This window comes from Microtus ochrogaster, unplaced genomic scaffold (assembly GCF_000317375.1).
Source record: "Microtus ochrogaster isolate Prairie Vole_2 unplaced genomic scaffold, MicOch1.0 UNK104, whole genome shotgun sequence".
Classification (NCBI taxonomy): domain Eukaryota; kingdom Metazoa; phylum Chordata; class Mammalia; order Rodentia; family Cricetidae; genus Microtus; species Microtus ochrogaster.
Window position 1 is genome coordinate 362,889 of NW_004949202.1, and position 26,753 is coordinate 389,641.

Below are 26,753 nucleotides of genomic sequence, written 5' to 3' on the forward strand. Positions count from 1 at the left end.
CCAGGACTGGGAATGGGGCGAGGTGAGGGGGTGGAAGGAAAAGAGATAGAGAGGAAAAGGAGGAAGAGGGTGTTGGGGGGGGGAAGAAGAAGAGGTGGTGGAAGGTGGATGGGAAAGGAAAGGAAGGGAGGGAGGGAAGGGAGAAGGGGGGCAGGAGAGAGAGTGGGGAAGGTGAAAAACAGGGGCGGAGCGCGAGAGGGCAAGGAGGGAGGGAGAGAGGTTGGGGGTGAGAGGAGGGAGGAGGAGGAAGGGGGAGGGGCGAGAGGAGGGAAGAGACGGGAGGGGGAGGGGAGGAGGCGGGAAGGGAGGGAGAGGGGGTGGGGCCTACACGCTCGCCCCGCGCCCTCGGTCCCCACGCCGGCTTCCGCGCCCTCGCGTGCTGCAGCATCTCCGCGCTGCCCGGCCTTCCCGCCGCAACCTCCCCTTGCCGTTTGCCTCTGTCGTTGCTGCCACCATCGCTGCCGCCATTCTTGGTGCGGAGCTGCTCGGCCGAGCCCCGCCGAGAGCCGCCGCGGGTCGGACGCGCGCTTCAGGTAAGCCACTGGGCCGGCGCGGGAGGAGCGCGCACGGGGCTGGGCAGGTGCGCAGGGCGCTGGGAGCCCCTCGCGAGAAACCGAGGGAACCCAGTTAGAACCCCTCCTGCGTTCTCGCGGGGCCCCCAGGAACCCTCCGAGCTTCCTCCCCAGAGCCTCCCACACCGCACAGACCCGGTCTGCATTCCCACCTGGATGCCGCCAGACTCCCTCTGCATTCGCACCCGGATCCTCCGGATCCCCTCTGTTTCCCATCCGGATCCCTCAGAGCCCCTCTCCATTTCCGCCGCGTCCCCCAGACCCTCTCTGCAGTCTCATCCCAGCCCGGATCCCTCCCCGGCCTCCTCTCCCTGGCTCCCGCCGGGCCCTGGCAGGCAGGTGGCTGCTCTGGAGCAGGGACGCTGGACGCGCAGCCAATCGCGACTTGGCCTGGCCAGGCCCTACGCGCTGGGACCCCCGGGTGCTTGCCCCTTTGGGCCGCGCCTGCCAGCCACGTCAGGCCCGGTACCCCTAGCCGGGCTGCCAGCCCCGGCCTAACCGGCTTCTATTTCGGTCTCCCAGGCCTTGGCTTGGGTGCACCGGATGTGGCGCGGTGCACTCAGACAGGTGCGGCTCACAGGGCTGCCGCTGTAGGGTCGCCACCACCGGGCAGTGGGCGCTGCAAGGCTCTGGCTTCCTGGAAGATTCGGGCTGCGTTATTCTAGAACCGCCCGGCACCACCAGCTTTAGCTTGGGCTGCACCTGTTGCTGGCGCCCGGTGATTCGCAGGGGGCTGGTTCGGTTGGGGCTCTGCCAGTCATGGCGTGAAAAACAGAGCCGAGCACGTAGCTGTCCTTTTTATTTATTCGGTTTCGTCTCTCTGTGGGCGAACCGGGAGTCTTGCTTCAAATGAAGCATGTGGTGGAAAGGCCTGTCCCTACGTTCTGGGGCGTTTGCCACATGAACTTGCGCTGCTTTTGTTTTGAAAACCTCACTGTTTTGAGCACAGCCCAGGCCTGTGGGTGGCCAGCCTCTCACTGGACCGGGGCCTGTGGCCAGCCATCTGACCCTGCTGTAGGTCTACCAGGCGCTACCCAACGGAAGTTTCTTTCCCAGGGGGGGTGAAGTGACACCAGCGGCCTGTCACATCATCTGTGCCCCTGGCGTCCAACTTGTCTCCTGGCTGCCTAGGCAGGGTTATTTGGGAATGTTTACAATGTCCCAGAAGCAGGCAGCCTTGGGCAGTGGTGGGGGAAGATCCCCGTAGTGACAATAATGGCCTGATTGTCACTTTGACCGTTGCTGTCTGTGCACATCATGTCAGAACGGTCATCCGTAGAGAAGTAAGAAGTATAGAATGATGAACGATGCTTGTATGGGCAAGGACTGTCCTTCCAGACCTTAAGACTCAGGTGTCTGGCTGGTCGACACAGCAAGTAAAACAAAGAAACAAAAGCATGCTGCCTGTACCAATTGCAACTTGGCCCAAGATCCCTTTCTTGCATGATGTTGTGAGACCCGGATCCAGGGCAAGAGTCAGAGGCTGTCTTCCTGTAATGGGCTTGCTTCAGTCTGTCTGTCCTCTGAAATGGAGCCACGACGTCCCTCTGTCTATGGACTCCAGAGACTCCTGACTGTCACATAGCCTGCCTTACAAACTCCTCCCTGGTGGCTGGAGTCAAGTGATAGCCTGTCCTGGACTGCGGGTGGAGGTACATGGACCATGCTGCCTCAGGGGTCCGGTGGGTCTGGGACCAGGGCAGTGTTTCGGGTGACATCATCCACTTGTAGACAGTTGCTCCTCTATAGGTTTCTCTTTATGGATGGTGTCCAAAGAGACCTACCGCACCCCAGGCATGGTTGGTGTGTGGCACAGGTCAGTGCTGTGGGAATGTGTGCTAATGGACAGCCCAATCAATAATGCATCTCAGAGATCAATGGTTTTCTCAAGCCATGTGAGGTGCTTCTGGAAGGAGCCTGCCCTGGGAGGGCTGGGGACCCAGTTTCTTTTATCTTGATTCTTTTGTTATATGAGGTGAGCCTGGAGCCAGTGCTCTTGGCCTGGGACCTTCGTTACCTACTCCTGGGCATCTCCGTTATACCTGAGTTAACTGTGCAGTGTCTTAGAAGGGAATTTGCAGTTTGCTTCTTGATTGTTGTCCTTTAAAACAAACTGCTCCCATGTGTTTAGAATTTGCTGGGTTCGGAGGACTTGGAAACGGTGCCCCCTCTGCTTCCTTCAGGCTCCCTGTCCCCTTGTCTCCCAGCTCCCAGGGAGCCTTAGCATTAACATGCTGACTGCCCAAGGTGGTCTTGGGGAAAAGCAGCTGTTAGCAGTTGCCAGCAGGGGGCAGTTCCCCCTCCCTTGCTTCCTCCCTTCCTGCCTCCCTCCTGCTTAGGGTCTCACTGTGTATCCCAGGTTGGTCTGTGGCCTGGACTCCCTTTTCAGCCTCCTGAGTGCTGGGGTTACAGGTGTGGGCCACCACACCGTCTATTTCTCTCTGACGGTGACAATTCCAGAAGGACCACTAGATGGTAGAGGTACTGGTGAGATTGGCTGAGGCTGAGGGGAGGGTCCCTTTTGTTCCCTTGGCTAAGAGCCATCCTGAGCTTGGCAGCTGCAGTCTGGGCAGCCTGTCTCTGCCATCCTAGCTGAAGACGTGGCTGTCCCTGGGTGACTCAGGGTGTGGCCCAAAGCTAGGCAGGTCAGGCAAGGGAGAGAGGTTTGCTAGACCTCAGTGTAACTCTCTTGCCCGGAGGAGATGTAGAAAGAAGTGGCAGTCTGTTAGGAGATAACCTGGTCTGTTATGGGGTGAGCTGCTGGTCCTCCCCAGAGCAGACACCAAGGACGGAGCTTTTTGGGAAGAGCCCATGGCTGGTTTGCTCTTGGGAGCTTGCTTTGCAGCTGTGCCTCTCCCTGAGTCACTTCGCACTTACCTGTGCTGCACCATTGCACATCTGTTGCTGACCCTGGCTTGGTCAGCAGCCCCACCCTATTTTAGGTTCCTGTCATTTGGGCTAAACTCTCATATACTACCCATGTGAACCCTGATCGCACTTCTCCTCTGAATGGCTTCTAGGGGGCACTTGGAGATTTCAGGCCCCCCAAAGCCTCTCACAGGAGTCCCTGTCAGAGCTAGGCGGTGAGACAAACATTTTCTGAGTGACAGTGGTATGGGGGCCATCTTTATGACCACAGTGTGGTTATTACCATGAGAGCACAGGACACTAAAGGGTGCTTGGGATCTGCCTCAGGGCAGGGGAGGAGTTACAGTGTCTGCTGGGGACAGATTAGGGTCTGGGTGAGGGTCCTGGGCTCACTACCCTATTCTGGCCTCCATAATTAGACGTTAATAGTCGCCGAGGGCCGTGTTGATTGCTTGTGTGAAGAAGCTGCTCAAGGGTTTACTTGAAACTTCAGCCTTCAGTGCAGTGCATCAAACGATCCTGTTTACACAAGTAGGCACTTACGCACGGAAGTTTTCTCCTATGTGTATACAAACAGCACATGTGTGTCTTTGAGGATGCTTCCCATATGTCGCATCCGTAATGGTGCAGCATCTCATGGACCGCTGCCCTCAACTAGGGGACACAGTCCTAAGTGCAGGCGGGAAGCTGTGGATAGAGGGAGTGTGAGGGTGGGGCCTGCCCGCGTGCACGAATGTACCAATGCGCGAGTGAGTGGCAGAGTCAGCGTGGAAGTCTGTGATATGTGTGTTAGGATAGCAGGTTGATAGGGTCAAAGTGGAAGCCTGTGAAGGGTGTGTGTGTGGAGGGTAAGTGAAATGTGAGGGTGTAAGAGTATGCGTGCGGGTGTGTGCCGTGAAAGTGTGAGCATGTGTGCAAACTTGTAGTGCAACCGTGAATGAACACTTGTCAGGTGGAAGCTTCTTCCATCTTTTCTGTGGACCCTTTGCATTGCCAGCGTCATTGCTCTGCCTCTTGGGGCCATTTTTTTTTTTTTTTTAACTGAAGTGAGGGGGAGCTGAGCAGGCCTGTGGTGTGGAGTCGATCTGGTAACTGATGCTGTTAAGTATCCAGGAGGCAAGGAGGAAACGCCGTGTGGATGCTCTGGAGAAAAGGAAGGCAGACTGCACCAGTGGGGTGGAATTGGTAGTGACAGTTCTTTGGGATGCTTAGAATTGTAATTTAAGCCTTATGAATTATTTATTTCTGGAACTTTCCATTCAGTACTTTTGGACTGTGATTGACTGGATAACCAAGCCTTCAGAAAGAAAAAGGTGCAGGAAGAGCTGCCCTGTTGTACTCGATGTGTCTCTAATTTAACTCTGCACTGTGGCTCTGAGATCCATGCATGATTCTTGCTGAAGAGCGCTTCACTGGCCAGTTGTCCTGTGGTTGGTCTGCTCATCTCTTGGTGGATGTTTGGCTTGTTTCCTCTTGAAAAGTTAGGGGCTAAGACTTCACAGTGGAAGGGCTGATAACCAGCAAAGCACAAGCCCCAAGATGGCATTGCTTGATCCCACTCACAGATGGCAGAAGCACATGGAAAGACACCTGGCGTCATTAGTCAGAGGAAGATACAAGCCAAGACCACAGTCCACCTCACACTGCCCTGGGGTGGCTTTGATCAAAGGGGTTAGCAGATAGCAACTGTTGGTAAGGACGCGGAAAAAGTGAGACCCTGGGACATGGTTGGTCGTGGGTAAGATGGTGCTGCTGTCTGAGAAAGCAGTATGGAGGTCTTTGGAAAGTTAAACACAGAACCAGACTCCCTGTGATCCAGCAATTCCACTTGGATCACAATTGGAAATAGGGACTAAGCAAAAACTGCGCACAGTTTATAGCATTGTTCCCAAGATGCTAGAGGTGGAAACAGCCCACCTGTCCCTCTGTGGATGAAGTGGGTAAGCCAGATGTGGTGTGTGCACACATGGAGAGATTGGACCACCTCTGTGTGTTGTAATTGAGTTGAACCTTGAAGCACTCTAAGTGAAAGTAGGCATAGTTAAGACAGTGTGAGTCACGATTCTTGTTTATAAAATGTCAGTACAGGCCGAGTCATAGGATCAGAAACACAGCATCAGTCCCCCGGGCTGGGGAGTGGAAGTAAGTGCCTGATGTTTGGGGCTTCTAGTTTTCTTTTGTTTTTTTAAGTGCTGTGAATTGACTCCCCTCCACTCCCCTGTTCATGCTAGGCAAGCACTTTGACTACATCCCGTCTGAAGCTTTCCTTTGGAGGTAATAAACACATAATAGTTGATGATAGTTGTGTGATATTGTGAATGTATTTCAAGATCCTTTTAAGCCTGGAGGTGGTGCATGCCTTAATCCCAGCACCCAAGAGGCAGAGTCAGGCAGCTCTCTGTGAGTTCTAGGCCAGCCTCATCTACAGAGTGAGTTCTAGGATGGGACAAGTAGGACTGTCTCAAAAAACAAAAACAAAACAAAACCAAAGAAAAACATGGAGGCAGGGAGATTGCTGTGAGCTTGGACACACCACTGCTGCTGAGGCCCATTCCTGAATGAGAGCACTGGGAATTGGAATAGTTGATTGACAGCTCAGGTACTACAAAGTGTCTATAAGGAGGGTAGTGTATACGGTGTGGATACACTGGACAAAGGGATGTGCCCCTGCCCGATCAGCCAGAACAGCATACAGTATAACCTTGATGAGTCATTTGTTCTGGAATTTTCCATTTAGTATTTATAGACTCTGGTTGAAGGTGGGTAACTGAAATTGTGGTAAGCCACAGTTAAAGAGAGAGTTCTATATTGCTTGGTTTAGGATTTGTAGCACTCTTCATGGGGCAAATGTTTTTGTGGACTACAATATCAATTTTTTTCTTCAAAGTTTAGATTTATTAGTGAGGCCATCAGAGCCTGAGGTTTTCTTCTTGGTGAGGCTTTTAATTATGAAATTGATTTCTTACTAAAACTTTTAAGATGGTCTGTTTCTGCTAGGTTGGGTTCTGATAGTTTGATTTATTATGGTAAACACAGTACAGTACAGTCCACCCCGTAAAATGTTCCATCCTGGAAATTTCCATAAATGCTCCTGTGTGGTTGGAAAGAAAATGGCCCCCAAAGGGAGTGGCACTATTAGAAGGTTGGAGGAAATGTGTCACTGTGGAAGCGGACTTGAGGTTTCCTTTGCTCAAGCTACACTGAGTGTGGCATACAGTTCACTTCCTGTTGCCCATGGATCAAGATGTAGGACTCTAGCCCCTCCAGCACCATGTCTGCCTGCACGCTGCCGTGTCCCACCATGATGAGAACAGACTAAACTTCTGAAACTGTAAACCACCCCAATTGAATGTTTTTCTTCATAAAGAACTATGTGGTCATGGTGTCTCTTCACGGCAGAAGAAACCCTAACCAAAATAGCCTGTCATGGAGTCATCGCCTGAGTTCCAGAATTCCATAAGCTGTCTTGGGCATCTTTGAAGTCAGATCACACGAGTGTTGGCAGCCAGGGTTTTTTTCCCAGGGTGTCAGGTGAGCATAACTGACAGTTTGTGGTGTGCAATCTGTCTTTCGTCACTCCTGCACTGACCTTAGCACTGACTAGGCCTATCAGTAAAAAGGACCAGCGGGATGGCTCACTGAGTAAAAGCACTTGCCATGCAAGCTCGATGACCCGAGTTCCATCCCTGGAACCCAAGGGGGAAGGAGAATTGACTCCTGCTCTTCCTTGACCTCCACATGTTCACCATAGCACGCGCACACAGACACAAACACACACAGACACACGTACACATGCAGAAACATACACAGACACATACACTCAGAGATATACAGATAACACACAGACACACACAGATATATAGATACACACAGACATACGCAGACACACATACACACACAGACATAGACATACATACACATGCAGACCCATACACATACACACAGAGATATACAGATACACAGACACATATACACAGAGATATACAGATATACACAGACATACGCAGACACACATACATAGACATATATACACATGCAGACACACACACAGATATACAGATACACACAGACATACACAGACACACATATACACAGAGATATACAGATACACACAGACACATACACACAGACACATACAGATACATACAGACAGAGATATACAGACACTGGCAGACACACAGAGACACATGCATACAGAGATATACAGACACGCAGACACATACACACAGATATAAAGACACACGCAGACACACACAAACACACAGAAATAAATAAATAGGTTTTTTTTTTTTTGTGCTTCCTAGCATTGACTTGTAAAGGTGGGATCAATGCAAGAATAATCCTGTGGTTCATGGTGGCTTTTGTGAGTAACACATCCCATGCTTTTTTGGCCCATTATATGGGGTCCCCAACTCACCTCTTGCACCCTTTACAGCTGAAGGCATTGGAAACAGACACCATAGGAAACTTACTCTTGGGGGGGGGGTGTCTCTCAGCCAAGAAGTAGAGAAACTGAGATTTTGGCTGGGACGTGTGATTTGAGGCCCTGTGTGCAAACATCCATGTGTAGTTGCCAGACACCTTTGTTTTGAGACAGGGTCTCTTGCTGACCATGGGCCATGCCAATTTAGACCAGGTTGACAGCCAGCAAGCCTGAGGGGTCCATCTGGTTCCACCTCCCCAGGGCTGGGTTTATAAGCACTTGCCATGCCCAGCTTTTTACATGGACTCTGGGGGCTGAACTCCGTTGTTTGTGTTCACAAGGTAAACACTTTCCCAAACATCTCCCCAGCCCTCTCAGTTACATTTTATTAAAAAAAAAAATGTTTTCACCCAGTGTTGAAAAACATTGCCTTCACGGGACTTGCGGGCAGGTTCTGCATAGAGTCAGCATGTATACTCTGGGTCCACTGCTCTCAGCATGCGTACACTGGGTACAGTTCTCTGATTTCTCCAGTAACCATGGCCAATCAAGCTCCTTCATCCTCGTTTTCTCCATGTCTGCCTCATCTTTGGGCTCTCAGGTGCCTCAGACACCCGGAGCCTCCAGCAGTGTCTGAGCTTTGCAGACTTGGGCTTGGACCGCACTCCAGAAACTGGGTCACAGCAAAGCAGGCGGAATCGGATCTCTTCTTGTGTTTGAAAACCCAGGGCAGCCAGCGGCTTGGGTTTCAAGTGCGGAATCTGGAGAAATCACCAACTCCCTCCTGCTGCCCCGTGAGCCCCTAGCTTTGTCTGTCGTGTCTGGCAAGGAAAAGATCATCCATCCCCAGGGTGCTGTGAGGCTGGCTTGCTTTCCCCCAGCTGGGCCCAACCAGGGAGGTGGTTAGAGCCAATCTTTAAAGTAGATATCCATCTCGGAAGAGCCAGTGGGGAGCCACAGATTCCCATTTATATACAAGCAACCACTCGTGACTCCGTGAGCTGGCGGGCATGGATTGGATTTCAGCCGGAAGAAACTGTCGTGTAAAATGAGCAGAGTCATTTCTGCCCAGAGCTTGGGAGGCGTGGCACAGACTTCTCACTGTGAAAATGATAGGGACTCAGGCTGGGGAGATAGCTCAGTTAGCAGAAAGACTTGAGTTTGATCCCCAGAACCTACGTTAAAAAAAAAAAAATTCCCTGGAGGAGGTGTGGCTGCAGGTGGCCCTGGGGCTTGCTAGCCAGCCAGCTTAGCCTGATAGAAAAGGCCCTGGTCCCAGGGAGATGCTTTGTTTCAAGAAACAGTCTGAACAATCTGGTCGTTGAGATGGCTCAGCAGGTAAAGTACTTACTACCAAGTCCCGAATTCCATCCCTAGGATCCACATGATGGAAGGAGAGAACCAACTTCCAAAAGATATCCATCCTCTCACTTCTACACGGTGAAACATAAATAAGTTGTAGTATAAATTTATCATTAAAAGATGGATGGAGACTGAGGAATGACACCCAAGGTTGACCTTTAAGCCCCCTCTCTGCCCTGGCGCATGCACACACGCGCGCACGCCCTCGCAAGCACACACACACACACACACACACACACACACACGCACACGAAAATGTTGGGGCACAGAGGACTTGGGTGTATGCGCTCCCCTGTTTCAGGGGGAGCCAACAGAAATTCTCTTTCCGTCTCCAGAGTAAATGCTGATATCACCAGGTTATTTCTGCCTCGGTCTTGTGTCTGGAAGACTCTTCTGAAGCATTTTGTCACACTTACGTTATAGCTGCTAAAGCTGGAGAGAGGTTCTCCGTTCTCCAGCCTGGGGGCTGTGCTCCCTGGTGTCACCCTCACTCCTGCAGTGGACTGAGGACTTCTCTGTTGCTCCAGGACACCGGGCATGACTGCTGCCATACAAGGCATTTCGTAGTGGCTTTTACCGTGGGTCCTGAGTGGAGGGGGAACCGCGTCACAGGTGAGCAGCGATGCTGGGGATCAGGTCTTTCAGGGGCAGAGGGGTGACAGGCGTTTGCTCTTGCATCTGGCTTTTCACATGGCTTCTGGGAGCTGAACTAGGTCCTCAGGCTTGGGCTTCAAGGCCTTTACCAAGAGAGCCGTCTCTCCAGCCCCTTTGCAGTTTGCCACGTAAAAGAAACTGCTTGTTCAGAGCTGCTGTGGGGGGGCAAATTTCATGGTCAAGACCTTGGCCCTGTGGTTGTCCTCTGCCTGCAGAGTCACTGGGTGTGGCCAGTCCTCAGTTCTCCTTTGTATACTTGTCCCAGGGGAACGGCAAGCACCAGGCACAGATCGCCTGCAAGCAGTGATGCTTGCTGATCACTGTGACTGTCAAACTCACGGGAGATGTGGTCCCTGACCTGGGAGGGGTCACGTGATTCTTGCTGATTCCTCAAGCATGATGAAGTTGCCACTGAACCTTTAGGTTCTTGTAGCTTTACGAGCCCCTAAATCTGTATCAGAGTGATGCCTGTCCTGCTTCCTGTCCCGTCTCACCAGGCAAGAGAGAGCCCCTTGCTGCTCTTGCCAAGGACCAGAGTTCTGTTCCTTACACCCCACACTGGGTGGCTCACACCCACCTGTAACTCCAGCTTGTAACTCCAACTCCTTGGAAGACACCCACACTTGATGTGCACGTACTCACACAATACACATAATTAATTAAAAACTAAAAATCAAATCTTAGGAAAAAAAGGAACAGGACAGCAGTAGGAAGTGGAAACTCTTGCTGTTGTCTGCCTCACCCTCTGCTCATCGTCCCATCTCCTCCTCTACACCCAGATGTTTGTAGGATTTACTCCCAGAGTGCAGCCACTATCACTGGGCCAATATTGCTGTGCACGAACACAGCCTGATGTGAGGTAATCAGATCCCAGGTGAGTACTGCCAGCTCCTGGACCCTTCTAATAGCTGGGTTCGTTTGGGCTAGCATCACTATATACAGTTTTGGAGGGTAGGCCTTCCTGTGTAATCCAAACTAGCTTTGAATGCAGAGTCTCCTGTTTCTGCCTCCAGAGCGCTGGGATCACCAGTGTGTGTCACCGTGCCTTACTGTGTATTTCAGATCCTGTGGTGTTGGTCCCAAATGTGTCCGCGGGGCATCTGTCTGTCTGTGTCGTTTAGCTGAGTACACAGAGAGCTTTCTCTCACCTTGCTATCTCATATAAGTTGGGACCCCTAACCCCAAAATCTAAAGTACCCCAACTTCTGAAACTTAGTGTCAGCATGACAGCACAGGCAGAACATTCCACAGAGTGTAAAACCCAAAGATGTGATGGGGTTCAGCTGTGTTGTGGAAGTCACCCTCAGGCTGTGTGCTTAGAGTGCGGTTTTGTGTTAAGATGTGGTTCCAACTTGGTTCCATCCGCAAGATAATCTCATTAAGGACATGCAGTGCTTCACAGTAGAAATACTATCTCAAACTTGAAGCAAGCCCCAAACGTGCACGCGTGTGTGCGTGCGTTTGCATGTCTGCATGTGTGTGTTTGTGTGTGTGTGTGTGTGTGTGTGTGTAAGCCCGAGTCAGCCTCAGTTTTCTCTCCTCATCCACCTTGAGTTTTGAGCTTCACGAGTCTTTGTAGTCCTCTCCCCTAGGGAAAGACCTTTTCAGTCGGTGAGGGTGACCACAAGGCACAGCTGCTGCCACTTAACGTCCATCTCTGGCCTGACCTTGCCCGGTATCTTAGTCTCTTCCTGTTGGGTTAAAATGCTCCAGCAAAAGCAACTTAAAAGAGAATGGGTTTATTTTAGCTCACAGATCAAGGTATAGTTCATTATGGCGATTTGAAAGTCAAGGCGGGAGAGCTTCAGGCAGCTGGTCACACCGTATCCCGAGTCAGAACAGGGAGTGACAACTGCTTGACCGTGGCTTCACTCATTGCCTCCCTCTTATACAGTGCAGGGAATGCCCTCCCCCCTTCCCCCCCCCCCGCCATCCCCATAGAGGTGGTCTTTCCTACCTCAGTTAATGTAATCCAGACATCCCCCACCGTCATGCCCAGAGGTCTGTCTTCTCTGTCTGGTCAAGCTGACAGCACTGTGACCATCTCACTTCAGGGTTCTTGATTCTGGAGCAGTTTCTGCTCTTTCACACAGTGGCCAGTGTGGTGGCGTGGGATGGAGGTGCAAAAGGAGCCTTCGTGACTGAGATCAAAGTAGAGGCAGCGGCTCCCCAGGGAGAGGAAAAGGTGTCACGGTGGGTGGCAGGTGCTGTGATGCCGAGGCTGGGTGGGTGCATGGGGTGTGAACACACGGAAGACCCTCCACAGGCTGCGGGGAAAGTGACTAATTTTGCATCATGCTGCATGTTGTTTTGGCCTGTGTACTGGGACCTCTCTGGACACTGACCTCAAAGGCCGTGTGCTCTTTCCGTTAAGAGTCTCTTGTGACCATTGTGACAGAATATCCCAGCTGAAGGGTTGTAATATTGGTTTTTGCTTTTCCTAGTTCGGCAGGCAAGGGCAAGGTGTGAGCAGGGCAGCCAGGTGTCCTGTGTGCCATTGTCGTGTGGCCTCAGACAGCACTGGCTGATGAGTAAGTCACTGCAGTCTGTTCCTTGTCACGTGGCCACCTCTGCTCTGTCTCTTTTTGTGTATAATAAGGATACTTGTCTGGCCCTAAGAGACCATTTAAGATCTTTGCAAACTGAGGAGCATCTGCAAAGACCCTTTGGACAAGTAAAGTCACACCCATGTGGCGCGGTGAGCCTGTCCTCCTCCTGCAGCAGGAGAAAAGGCGAGTGGCTCACTCGCTGGGACTGGATGTAAGGTGAGTGACCTGGGAGGTGGGGACAGGGGCTTGGCACAGGCGCTGGCGGGCAGTCACCCACCCTGGGATTCCTTCCAGTGGAGCTTTATCTGCAGGAAAATGGAAACCACAGCTCCTCTTGCACGAGTGGGAAACTGTGGAAACAAAAGAATGGCGGAGCCTCGAAGTTGGGGGAAACAGGAAGGGAGTCTTCTGTCTGCTGGGTCAGCTCCTCTCGCCGTCGAGGGGGTCTCTGCAGAAGTCCTCGTGGAATTGCCAGTGTGAACAGGAAGCCAGGGGTGCTGACTCACTTTTCCTTTATTTTAATGGCCTTTTTATTGTTTCGAAAAGGGAGAAAGAAAGCAAAGAGTTTCCTCCCCGATCTGGGTCCTTGCCATTAACAGCTTGCTTTTCTGACATTTTTCCCCTTTTGCTACCGTTCTCAGGCATGAGCGTGTGCTCCGGATGCACGCGTGCACACACACACATCCCCGGCCAACCCTCTGGTCAAAGTGTAGTCGTTTCTGCTCTCTTTGCTCACTGCTATGCTGTAGATGTGCGTGTTCTGTGCCATGCTGGGCAGCTGCATCCAGTCCTCGGAGAGCCACGGGCTCCTGTGTTGCATGCACCCCGCATCTGTTGGCTCTTGATGGGGGTGTCTATCCAATCTGCTACCTCCTTGACTTTTTCTTGGTGCGTTTTGCTTTTTAGGCATTGCTCAGCTTGGGTGGCTGCCCGCATGATATGGAGTGGCTCCTGAGAGTGGTAGAGCCCCCTAAGGTGGCTTCTGTGGTGTGTGTGGGGCATTCTTGGGCCTGCCTGTTTGTGAGCATGAGTATGCATGTGTGTGCATCCCTATGTGCATGTGTATGCATGTGGGTGCCTGCTTCCGTGTGTGTGAACATGTGCACATGTTTGTGGGCCAGTGTGTGCATGTGCATGCGAGTATGTGGGTATCCATGTGAACACCAGTTTGCACATGTCCACCCTTGTATGTGAATGCATGTGGGTGCACAGAAGGCTGAAGTCTGCATTCTGGAAGCTTTCCCATATTTAACAGACTGTTGGGAGGCTCCCAGAAGTCATTTTCTAGAAGTCTGTTGTTGGCCTGGAGCTAAAATCCACCCTCCCTGTTCTCTGGAGCCACTGGCCTATCTAGAGTGATGGAGGATGCAGGAGCATTCCGCAGGATACCACAGACTGATGTGAGCTTCTCTTGGATCAGCTATTCAGCTCTCTCATCCCTGGTTACATTGGCTGAGTGTCCGGCCAGATGCGGTGGATGTAGATTGCTCCCAACCATTTCCTCTCCTGCGGGACTGTCCTCTCTGCTCATGGGGACTTCCCTATATAGTCAAGTTCTGCTCTAACGTGGGCCCACAGTCTTGGAGGCCTGGGCCCTGGACCTGGGTAGGCCTTAGGGGACAGGTGAATGTCCTGCCTCCGTCATGTAGGGAGCTTGCTCCGGGTGAACAAGAAGAGGGAATTGGCCTGTCCCAGGAGCAGACAGAGCTCCACATTCATCTTGTAAGTCACCAGACCACTAAGGCATGGACGAAGGTTGCTGTCTGCTGCCGGGGTCACCTTTTGGAATCCTGTAGGCTGAGCCTCACACTTCGACTGTTTGCTTCGCTGGGACAGTCTCTTCATCCCTGTCACTTTAGCCTCATGTTTAGGGGCCCACAACTGCTTCCAGTAACGAGTAACTCCTTCTGTGCCGCTTTAAGGGACATTTGGTCCTTCCCCAGATGCGGCTTTGTTTTCCTGACCCCATGCTACAGCTTCAAGGCCCCAGGAGCATACATCAGAAAGCCACTGAACTTGGCTATTTTGTTTCCTTTTTCTGGGGAAAATGTTTATGTAGGTTGCGGTTCTTCCTCCCTCTTGGGAGCTGCTGAAGTTCGCCTCCCTGCTCCCTGGCATGCTGGTATCTGACCTTTGTACTGGATGGTTCATCCAACCATAAGTAATCCCTTCTGAACAGAGAGAGCCTGGTGTGCTGGCATCTGCAGAGGCTTGGAGAGGAGCTGCCAGGAGAACAGCGGGGCTGGGAGCAGAGTGGTGCGTGGAGGGTGCCAGGACTGACTGGTGGGGGAGGGGCTCTGCCTTCTTTCCCAGCAGGCCTGGCTCAGGGGAAGAGTAGTTAGCTGATAATGAATGAGCCAACGAGTGGGTGGAGCCAGCTGTGAGGGCTGGCCGCGGAGGGCCCTGTGTTATCAGAGTGGAGAGGGGGCTCCTGGGCCCCAGTAGCAGGGCTGTGAACAGGTGGCTCACAGCACCAGGCTTTTGCTCATAGACTGGAGTCAGTGTGTGTCCCCATGTCCTTCCCGAGCCAGGCTCACAGACAGTGTCACAAGAACCTTGGGGTCTAGAAGGCCTGTCTTCCTCAGGCATCTTAGGGTACAGGCCTTATGGTTGCCTGCTTCCCAGTCTCTGGGGTTTCCTGCCAAGCCTCAATTTAGCTGTTTCTAGGAAGCCAGGTCTTTCCGGGTAGCCTGGGGTTGAGGTTTGTGGCTAGCCTGAAGTTCTGAGAAGCTGGCGGGACCATTGGGGACATCCTGCATCTTATCCAAGGATTTCTGTGGGTGCACCTAGTGACAGTGGGGTGTTAGTGTGACAGAATCAGTCACTGCCCACAGTACGCCACCCTCAGGTCCTGAAGCAAGGGCTACCGTTTTGGACCTGCTGACTGGTCCTTTGAACTGCAGGACCCCACCTTTGACTCGCAACCAGAATTCCCAGCTTTAACCCAGGCTTAGCTTCTCACTGGGGGAAGATTAATTTACCCACAAGCATGGACAATCCCATCCTACCATTGTCAAGGGTCAGGAGAGGCCCTAGAGCCATGACTTGACCATATACATGGCTGAGCCTTTGCTCTAGGAATCGTCCAACTCAAAGATACCAAGTGTGGCCACTTAAGGAAGCCGTGTAGGGTTTCTGAAGCTCCTTGGCTTCCATGGACAGCTTGAGTGTGTCTGATCTTGAAAAAAGAAAAGCTGTTTGAAATGTGGTTTATGGAGCTCATTTACTAGATTGTTCCATTCCTGTCTAGAGAGGAAGATGGCTGGTGACCAGGGCCATGGAAGAACAGGTCTGTTTATGTTTATGCGTCCTGTGTAATCTCGCAGATGCTCTTGTTTGGATTAAGATGCAAGTGATTTCCTAACCCAACCTCAGACACTCATCTGAAGTGAAGGTTCTTCAGGCTGACGTGCCTGCCAGTGCAGAGTGGCGATGCTTAAGGCTGAGTTAATCCCCAAGGTTTATTGGTTCCAGGTGTCTAGAAGCTGCACTTTGCAGCTGGACTTTGTTGAAGTGAGCTTTCTTAGCAATGGGGGTGGGAGGAAGGAAGCGACTTGTGTATAGGACCTGATGCCCATGTATCAATAGTGTGGCTGGAGCCATTGGGACAGAGGCCATCTTCCCATCCCTGTGAAGTCATAAGAAATCACTGTGGGTTTAAGGACCTGTCTTTTGTCTCTCTTCTCTGGGCGGTTCCCCGAATGACCTGAGTGAGAGGATCCGGATCTGGCTTCTTCCTCCTCCTCCTCCTCCTCCTCCTCCTCCTCCTCCTCCTTCTCCTCCATGTGTGTATATCTGTGTATGTTGTGTATGTGTGTATATGTGTGTGTTTATGTGCATGTGTGTGTGTGTTTATGTGCGTGCGCGCGTGCATGTGGAAGCCTGAGGTTGATTGAGGCATCATTCTGGGTTGCTCTTCCACCTTCCTTGTTGAGGCAAGGTCTTTCAACCAGACTCTTGTTTCTGGGGATCCCATCTCTGCCTTCTGAAGCTGGAATTACGAGTGGGCTTCCATGCCCACCCAGAATTTACATGGCTCTGGGATCCAAACTCCAGGCTTCATGCATATACGGCAAGCTTTAGTCTCCTCTGTTGGCCCTTGGGTCTGCCTTGTGTAACCAGAAGGTGGGCTTATGCTCTCTGTGTTCATTTCTTTATAAGATCACGGTCAGCTCAAGATGGATTACCGTTGGCCCCACTTCCTGCAGGGCATGTGGGGAAGAGTCCACTGGTGGGTGGCCGAACCCATGGCAGTACTGAACTGTATACATACAGACCTACAGCAGAGTTTAAGTTAGGCACAGTAAGAGTTGAACAGCAAGCTTGTCTGGGGTGCACATCTCCAGTGCCAGCTACCACGGAGGATGAGAGGGGAGGATTGTGGTTCCGGGGCCTGCCTAGGCAACTTGATGACTCTCTATAAAAATGAAAAAGGGCTCTGATACGGGTGCATGTGTGCTACACTAGCTCACACTCTCTCTTAGACACACACACACGTGTGCACACACTCACGGAAAAATCTCACTCTACCGTAGATCTGAGCAATCTCAGTCTGTCTTATTTCTTTCCTTTGGTTGAAAACACGCAGCCTTTCTCTTAAAAGAAGCACTTCCTGGGGCTTCTCTTTGCAGATCCAAATCCCCACAGCCCCCTCCTCTTGTGCGCTAGGGTCATTAGTAAATCAGATAAAGGTTACTGGAATTCAAGCCCTGTGCCGCTGAGGCAGCCAGCCTGATGACCGAGACAGCTGTTGAGTGACGCATGCGTGGATAACATCCCCGCGGTGGATACACTGGGCAAGAGGATGGCTTAGCCCATCAGGATGGGGCAAGGTCACGAAAGACTTCGCTCATGCTGCAAAGAGCAGCATGCAGTTACAAACTTAGAACAAGTCCTGTGGATATTTTTGGACCATGATTGATCGTAGGTAACTGAAACTGGAAGATTAAGCTTTGGGTGACAGGGCTATTGTGTGGCCAAGAATGTGAGCTGCACACCCAGGCCCAGAATGTGTTCTGTTACACTCTTGGTTGCCTTTTGCTCTGGAAAGTAAAGGATATGATTTCTTGAAATTCTAAAGGAGTAGATGGGTTGTCCTGAGGTCTCCATTTCATCAGTAATTACAGGATTCAAAAATCTGCAAGTCTGGGAATCTGAGTTCAATTCTCAGAACCCACACATCTGTAATCCCAGCACTTCTATGACAAGATGGACCGTGGAGACAAGGGAATTGCTGGCAAGCTGCTTGGAGTTACATAGTGGGAGAGGAACAACTGAAGAGGCTCTGCCCCAAGAGGTAAAGGGGGAGACCTCCTCGTGGCAGCTGTGGTAGGTGTGTGTCCCCCTCGATAATGCATAAGCTAATACTGCGGAGCCATAGAGGGTGATACCTGATGCTGACCTGTGTCTCCACACGTGTGCATATGGGCATGAGTACACACATAGACAGGGGCATGTACCACACACACACACACACACACACACACAAATGTTTTCATTAGAAAAGATCCATTTGTAATGTAAGATTTTATTAGTTTATTTATATAAATTTATTTCCAAGGGCACTAATTTGTTTTGTCCTAGTGATATTCACAGCACCAAAAATAAATAAAATTTTAAGACATGTCAATCAAATAAGTGCAGTCATCTTGTTCTTGTTCGTTGTTTTCCTTTCTTTTTGAGATGATTAAGCAGGACTTGATTGTTTTGCTCTCAAGCCAGTGTCAGCCTTGTCGTTTTTCTCCCTATTTCTAGAAGAGGTGATATAGACTGCTGTTAGTTCCTTCTTTCTTTTATGTTAGATAGACGTTTTCAGTGTCTGTTTCTGAGGGTTTTAGTTATGTTCAATTTCCTTCATGTTTACGGTGTTGATGAGACTGTATCTTGGGTGAGTTTGGGTTGTTTGTAGGTATTAAAGAATTGGGTGTGTTCTCCCAAGCCAGGCATTTCTTGTTTATAGCGCTGGCGTCTGTGGGTTCTGTGGCGGTGACTCCTCTTTTGGCTGACGGTGAGCACTGCGCAGTTGTTCACACATTGTAGACTCGATCTAGTGCAGTTATCACTTGCCTCATGCCCAGGGGCCCATCTCCTTGGTCTCCTCAGGGACTCAGTGGTGTGTGCTAGGACGAACACCAAGGCTCTGCAGCCCTGGTGGCAGGTGGTGCTAGGACTAACCAATTAATGCACTGTACCCCAGTGACCTGTGTGTCTTCATTGTCTCCAGAAGGGCCAGCCTGCTACCTGGAAGCAGTCCCCCAGGGGACTTCATATACAGCAAGAGGAAATTTGTAGGCGAGAATGAGGATGAGATGGTCCCTCCTCTGTGAGCACTCTCCAGGTGACCGTTCCAACATACAGACTCATTTATGCTTTGTCTCTTCCACAAAGGCTGCTTGTTAGCTGCTCAGAAGCCCAGACAAGCCTGCCAAGCGGAGTGAGGCAGGAGAGGAAGTCGGAGAATCGTAGGGCTGGGGCTTAGACTCTGAGTCAAACTGAAAAAGAAAAGTCAAAACTGCTTACAGAAATAGTGCTTGCCCTCCTATGGACATCTCAAACGAGGATATTAAAAACAGCAAGAGGGGCTCGGGGTGTGGCTCAGGTGGTAGTGTTGGGTTTAATCCCCAGCACTGTGTGGAATGGGTGTGTGGTGCACACCTGTCTGTCATCCCAGTACTCTGGAGGTGAAGGCCTGAAGACTGAAGTTCACAGTCACCTTCCACTGTGTAGTGAGTGTGAGAACATTCTGTCTTAAACCACGACGACAAAACAAGCAGCAGCTGTACTTCCTCAGAAAGCTTGCAGCCTTGCATGTGCCCGTGTCAGCACGCTTCTGTCACTCTGCACATAAGCAGCACACATGACAGTTTTATTCACAAAAGAAAATCCTTGACGTTTCTGGAATAAGTAAACTAGCTCATACACTTAACGTTTGAAACTTAGCGTAGGAACTAGAGCGATGGCTCAGTAGTTAAGAGCACTGGCTGTTTTTTCAGAGGACCCAAGTTCTATTCCCAACACCCACATGGTTCACAACTTTCTGTAACTCCAGTTCCAGGGGATCCAGTGCCCTCTTCTGGCCTTCCCAGGTACTAGGCTTGCACATGGCATACACACACACACACACACACACACACACACACACACACACACACACACACACAAAGTAATAAAATAATTTTTAAAAATCTAGCTTAAACTTCAAACCTTGTTGTAAGTTATATTCTTTGAGCAGTGCAACTTAGCTACGAAATTGGTGTATATGTGTTGTATGCATATATACACCACACACATACACACACACACGCACACACACACACACATATATATGTATATATATATTATGTCTAGACATTGTAAAGATACTTGTGTGGCTCCAAGTACCAGCTCAACTCTGGCTCATATGCTATGCCTTATCTCTAGTTAATACATTTGTGGACTCTCTTAACGTATGACTCACCCTGAGATTCTTTTTTGTGGTGTTAGTCCAGGAGGTCCCGAGGGTGAGCCTCAGGCTCCTCAGGCAGCCCAGCCTGTGTCTCCACCGCACCACTGTCTTTTGTTTCTGCTGGGTGAAGATGATCGACTGTGTCCTTCCCTTCTGAAGGGCACATTGTTCCCATTTGCCTTGTTTGGATGATGGAAGCTGTAGATTGTGGTTCTTACCCTGTCCTGATATATTGGAGCATCTTAGGTGAGGGAAAAGGTTCCTCCCTACCCCCTTTTTAGTAATTCCTCAGGCAAGTCATTTTGCTTCATTTAATTAGACAAATCTGTGTCATGCTGGGCTTTCGAATGCGAGAATGACTCTTAAGGAATAAAAAGAGAGAAGGTTGGGGCTAGAAAGACGGCTCCATGATTAAGTGCACTGGCTGCTCTTGCAGAGGGCTGGGGTTAGGTTTCCAGCACCCACATGGCAGTTCCCAGGGATCCGATTCCTCGTGACCACTATGGACTCCTGCATGCACATAGTGCACAGACATGTGCATAAAATAATTATCTTTAAGAGAGAGAGAAAGGAAGTTTTTGAAAATGGAGAGGGCTTAGAAGTCCCCAGCACAAAAGGACACATGGGACTGTGAGGACCCCAGGCTATGACAGGGCACCGAATGGAAGTAATGCTGGGTTATGGGACAAGCAGGCCAAACACAGTGGCTGTCCTGGCCTGTGTTGTACCAAGAGTGGTCTCTGTAGCTGCTGTGCTTTGCTGTTCAGTCTCGGGCTGTCATTGGCCTTCCGCAGCTGTCTGCTGCCCCTTCAAATTGTGGCTTTGCAGGTGTGTGACATGGCGTCCACCTGCTGACAGCTCACGCCTGCTAGAAGACTAACCTCCACTGTGATCGCGTCTAGAGGAGGTTCTCTAAGGACCCTGCCTTCCCTCCTTTCATAAGGAACCCGTGGTTTTTGTTTGTGGGAACAGAATCCAGAGTAGTCCCAAAACGTAGCCATGTATACAGATATATCGTGTACGGACATTTTATGTTAAAATAGCGGTGGCCCAGACTCTGAAGAGATGTCTGAGTTACTGGTTAAAGATCTTGCTGTGTCAGTGTGAGAACCTGGGTTTGGATCCCCAGGACCCAAGGAATACCCATTGAGCTGGTGGCTTCACTGCTCTACCCATGGAAGGTAGAGATGGGAGATCCACACAGCAAGCTGCCTAGGGAGTGCTGTATTGATGAGTTCTGGGTTTGATTGAGAGGCCTTGCCTCCGTGAGAGTGATTGAGGATGATTTCCAACCTAAACCTTTGGCTTCCACATGCAAAGCACACACACACACACACACACACACACACACACACACACACACACACGGAAAACGAAGGAGTAAAGGACATGAAAGTCAGTATCTCCACCGGGTGACTTGCACCAGTGTGCACAGTCATCCATCTGTATCTGAGGGGATGAAATGGGTCCTAGAACCATCCACAGAACTCAAAGATGCACCTATCTTTTCATAGGATGGTGTGTGTGGTGCTTACACACAACGATCAGCATCCGTCTTTCATACGATGGTGTGTGTGCTGCTTACACACAACAATCAGCATCCGTCCATACACCAGTCCCCTGAACTCCTCACCATTCCGAGATCATCTATGCGCCGCGTCACTGGGAGTATGGAAGGAGAAGATGACAAGGGGCAAAGACTGTGTCTGTAGAGCTTCAGTTTCTGAACATTTGTGGAACCCATGTGTGAAGAGGTCTACGTGAGTGTGAACTGTAGGCTGAGCCATCTAGTAGATAGCACATTGCTTCTTGTCTTTCTGGGTTCTGGGCTATCTCTGAGTCACCTTGATTCTGCAGAGTTGGGCAGTTAGGGTATGGTGATGCTAGAGCAGGGTGTGGTACTGGGGACGTGTACTTGGTTCTCCCCATGGTAGCCAGGAAGGAGGCAGAGGTGGTGCTGTTCTAAATGCTGCTGGGGTTCCGCTTATGGAAACTTCAGCCCCCGCAACCCGGGGAACCCCAGCTAACCTTCATGTGCAGGCTAAGAGCTGGGAAGATTAATTCACTTTCCATCCAGGAGTCTGGTGACCTTTTTATATTCTGCTCTGACGGCTTGTAAAAGAGTAACAAAGCCCTTCTAGGGCCTGTCCCCTGGAGCTTTGGACTTCAAAACCTCAGGTTATACAGTTACAGGAGTGCTTGGAAGGGAGCTACATCCTCCTAGAAGGTTCTGTAACCCATGTCTACTTCACATTTGTGCTCAGGATGTGACTGCACATGTGGATGCCCGGCCCTCATGCTCACCATGTTTACGGGCATTGCATGGTGGGTCCTGACGGCAGACAAAGAGGGCAGTGGGAGGGGCTTTGGGGATGTCCATGCTGACAAGACATCTCAAGCACAACTGGTGCTGCCAGGTTGGGTCCTACCTTACTAGCACATTCTCTGGGCAGTGGTGACCCTCACTGAGGTACTGAGTGGGCTCACGGGTACTTGCATACCTGGGAGGCCTTACTGTGCATGTGCTCGCGTGATCTTTCGCGTGTTGGTGTGTCTGAACATTTGCACATCTCTAGCAGAAGCTGTTATAGGTGTGATGCCAGGGCGTCAGCCTAGGACTTCCTGCAGCCCTGTGGTAGCTCGGGGAAGGGAAGGCCCTGGGTGGCCCTGACCTGTTTCCTCACCCCAGGCCTTTAGAGTTGTTTTGTCAGCCCTAAAGAGAATCTAGATGGGTAGAAATGAAAATAAACTCGTTATCAGTGAGGTGAACTCAGCTGATTTTCCTAGTTTTTGTTGTTTGGATTAGGAAGTGTGTGTTTGTGCACGCGCACACACTGACATGTGCAAGTACACGTGTGCCTGTGCACATAAAGGGCAGACCAGAACCATGACTTACTCTTCAGGTGTCTCCTACCTTTTTTAAAGGCCTCTCAGTGGCCTGCTCTTGCTGGTTCATCAGTGAGACGGCAGGGTTCTCCTGACTCTGGCCGTCCCTCCAGTGCTGGCTTTAAAAGCATGCGTGACTAGCCCGGCTTTTTTCACATGGGTTCTGGGGGATTGGACTCAGGTCCTCAAGCTTGCAAGACAAGCGCTTTACCAGCTGAGCCATCTCCTCCACCCCTGAATCAGGAAGTGGTTTTGAACTTCCTGTTCACCCACTGGCACATGTCCCTGATGCTGTGACACAGGCCGGGGAGCCACACAGCTGTATGGAGCACTGTTAAAAGTCAGGCTCGTGACCTCCTAGAAGAGCTCCACTCTGGTGTGATTCTCAGGTCTTTGGTTCTTGCTGTCATGGGCCTGGTTGGTTCCTCCCTTCTGTTTTCCCTGCGCACCCACTTCCTCTGCCTCCCCAGAAATGCAGGGGCCACTCGTAACTGTCCCTTCATTCATAGATTCCCCCAAACTATCCCCTGTACCTCCAGAACCCCAGTATCGTGTTCCCTCTTTTTTCTAGCCTCAGGCTTTGGAATAAGTAATGTTTAAGTGGATGTGAGATCGAGGGGCTCCTGACTGTGGGCAGAACCGTAAGTCAGAGACCACTGACGCCAACACAGACATCTGTGGATGTACAAATGGCTCCTGCATAGTGGAGAGGCAACCGATGCCCTCCCGCGGGAAGAGCCTATCTGTGTCCATCGGGGAATTCATCCCAACATCCCTTGACTTCCTATAGCTTTTTGTTGTTGAGATGAAATTCATATAAAGGGATGATGTACAGAGACATTCTGGCACCGTGTTCTGTAGCTTGGGAATTATTGAAGCCCCAGAACTTCCCCTCCTAACCAAACTGGTTTAATGAACTGCTAGAAAGAGTTACTACACTTCATCTCAGCCTTCTGGAATTTGTTTAGTAGTTCCCTTGTCATTCAGGAAATAGTTTGGCTCCAGGACCATCTTGTGATACTTATGATGTCTAGGACACCCCAGTTTTCACCACTAAGCTATTCTGCCAGGGGTGAATAAAACCTATTGGAAATTTATTCTGGCACTCTTGGTATGACGGCAAGCTATTCTCAAGGGTGTAAGATCATTCTTGCCTCTGCTTAGTTGTATGATAGTATTGCTATATAAAACCTTTTGGGGACTGGGGGCCCCAGTATTTTTTGATTTGTACAAATTCAAATAAAAAAAAAAAACAAGGCTCTGAAGTATGAAGCTTGGCGGCAGATGGCTTGGCGTGCTGAAGAGACCGGGAATCATCTCCTGCATTGTAAGGAAGGTAAACAAAAACCAAAACCAAACAGAGGCTTAGTAAGCAGTCGGAGAGGGTGGAGGTCCTGAAGGGGTGTAGGCTCTGCAGGGAAGAGCCAGGCGTAGGTAGGGATGAACGTGTACCGGGTGTAGCTTGAGAACCATGGGCTCTAACAGCGGAGGGAAACTGGTCCAAGGTTTGGTCCCCAGGGTCTGTTGTGACTGACTGCTCACCTGGGATACCAAGCCAGACCTGGAGGCCTGTGCGTGGCCTTGTCTGTTTAGACTGGCGCCATGAATCTGAGTGTCAGGAAGGGGTTTCCTTGCAGTGGTCTTTCTAGAACCCAGCATAGGGTCCTGCCTGTCACTGACATTGTTCTGCAGGCACTCGGGCGCTCAGGTGACATCAGCGTGGTCACACTTGTCACTTTGTGTTCTTTAGACTCATGTACAGTGTTGGAGGCTTATTGGCCTAAACTGTCCATTCGCCCAGATGGTCCTGATACACTTTGCCAGATGTCCCTACTAGGGGATCCCGTCCCTGCTTCTAGGGGTAACCTCTGAGCTGGCCAGCAACCAAGAGTGTCTTGCCAGAGAGAGTGCTTCAAGCCACAGGAGGCTGGGGATGGAGCACCCATGGGTGCCAGGGCCTCTTGGGGGTATTAGTAGCAGGGACTCCCCATTGACACTCTTGAGCTGCTAATAGTATCTCTCTCCTGGAATTACCTTCTTCGTTTTGGTTCTGCATCTTCTCATAGCGTGTTGGGACCACTTGGATGCAGGCTGATCCCTGTAAGAAACAGTGGAGTTGCTGAATTTTCCCATGCTGGTCCCTGAAAGAGCAGCTTCCAGCTGTGGCCCCAGAGGCCTTCAGCAGCACAAGCCTGGAGTCCATTAGGAATGCACTTTCCTGTGCTCCCCTCTGCGCTGCAGGACCACTGGGGCCCAAGGGTCTGGTTTTCATTCATCCATGGCAGTATTCCCATGTCAAAACCACTGACTGAGGCTCCTTGAAGAGGCAGTGGCTAAGAATGCATATCTCAGAGTTGGTGGGTGAGTGGGTAGGGCTTCTGGGAGAAGGAGAAAGGCCTCTTCCAGCATATATGGGTGTGTGCATTTGGAGCATGTGTGTGTGTGTGTGTGTGTGTATGTGTGTATGTATGTATACGTGTGTGTGTGTGTATACGTGTGTGTGTGTGTATGTATACGTGTGTGTGTGTGTGTGTGTGCTCTCATTTAGAGGACTGTGGCATGTGTCTACTGGAGTATGCAAGGTCACTAGCAGAGAAGGACCAAGTTGTCTTGACTCCCAGATCTAACCCATAGTGTGAGAACCGTGACTGTCTCCTGACACTCGTTCACACACTCGAGTGAGGCACATCTGAAAGCCAGAGCCACAGTCCCATTCTGGCCATCTCTGTCCAGCCCTGTTCTGCCTTGGGCCATTCCAGGTCCACACAGGGTGATGGCTTCTTCCTTACAGCTGTCTAGCATTCGGATATTTGGACAAACTGTAACTCACTCTCTGATCACCTGCTGGTGGTCCTTGAGGCTGTTTCCATGGCTTTGCTGCACTGCCGAGAATGTCCTTTGACACATCTTTGTGTCTTGGTCCCTTTTCTGTTGCTCTAATTGGGCCATTTATAAAGCAGGGAACTTTATCCAGCTTACAGTTTGAAGTTATGATGTCCAGGGGCAGGGTGCTAGTGTCTGTCTAGCACCTTCTGATGCAGGGTATCATGGTAAGGGCATCACTCAGTGAGACAGACCGCATGTCAGCATGGGTTTCTTCCTCTTCTTTAAAGCCACTAATGTCACCATGGAGGCCATACCCTCATGACCTCATCGTAATACCTTGCAAAAGCCACATCTCCAAATGCCAGTGATGTAGGAGTATAGAAATGGAGTTTCGCCCTCTTCCTAATGGCACAGTGGCAACCAGATTTCAACCCATGGATTTGGCAGGCCCTCTTCCAACAGCAGCTGGATGGATGTCAGGAAATTTCCAACATCAGGCCAGGCGGCTGTTGTTTCTTGTCCCTGCTGGGTTGGGAGTTCCCTGAACCATCCCCATCACTGGCTGGGTCACTTAGCTCCCACCTGGAAGAGGCAATGACATCTTGTTTACTCTTTGTGTAGTTAATGATACCAAACCTCCACCATCTCTGATTTGTCCTCTGCAGTTTCCTGCTCTGGTTGGGGACACTGGGGCTCTCAGGAGCCCCTAGGGAAGGTGGCCCTAGCATTTTCTGCCTGCTGTTTTTATACCCCCTTTTTGTGTGTTACATAGTCCATCCCTTTCTGCTTTGCTTATTTAAAAAAAAAAAAACAAACCAAAACACCCATCAATTCTGGTATTCTGGTTTCTTCTCTATCTTCTCTTTAAAATGGTTGACTGTGTGCTAACACTGATATTTCTTAGTGTTTAGTTCTAGTTCAGGGGCTGGATTGAAAGGGTTGTGCTAAAATGTCAGTCTTTTAAAAAGCTTTGAAGACGTTTGTGTGTGTTCTGTGTGCACGACAGCGCACGCGTGGCAGTCAGAGGACAGCTTGTGAGAGTCAGTTCTCTTTCCGTTGTGTGGGTACCAGGAATCAAACTCAGATCGTCGTGTGTGGGGGCCAGCGCTTTACCTACCAAGCCATCTCATTTGCTCTGAAGTGTGTCATGTTTTATGATGACTGGATTA

At 50.6% G+C, this 26,753-nt stretch overlaps 1 protein-coding gene across 6 annotated transcripts in view; it reads left to right on the forward strand.

Moving 5' to 3' along the window:
• The first annotated feature begins 331 nt into the window (after positions 1 to 331).
• Sema4d (semaphorin 4D) overlaps positions 332 to 26,753 on the forward strand; it is a 99,991-nt gene continuing 73,569 nt past the window's right edge. For 5 of the 6 annotated variants that reach the window (XR_001229509.2, XM_026778082.1, XM_026778083.1 and 2 more), the window contains exon 1: positions 333 to 533. The gene's annotated coding sequence lies outside the window, so the exon portion shown is untranslated. Of the gene's footprint in view, positions 534 to 26,753 lie in introns of all 6 variants that reach the window. The other variant, XM_013355207.2, reaches the window with a different exon arrangement.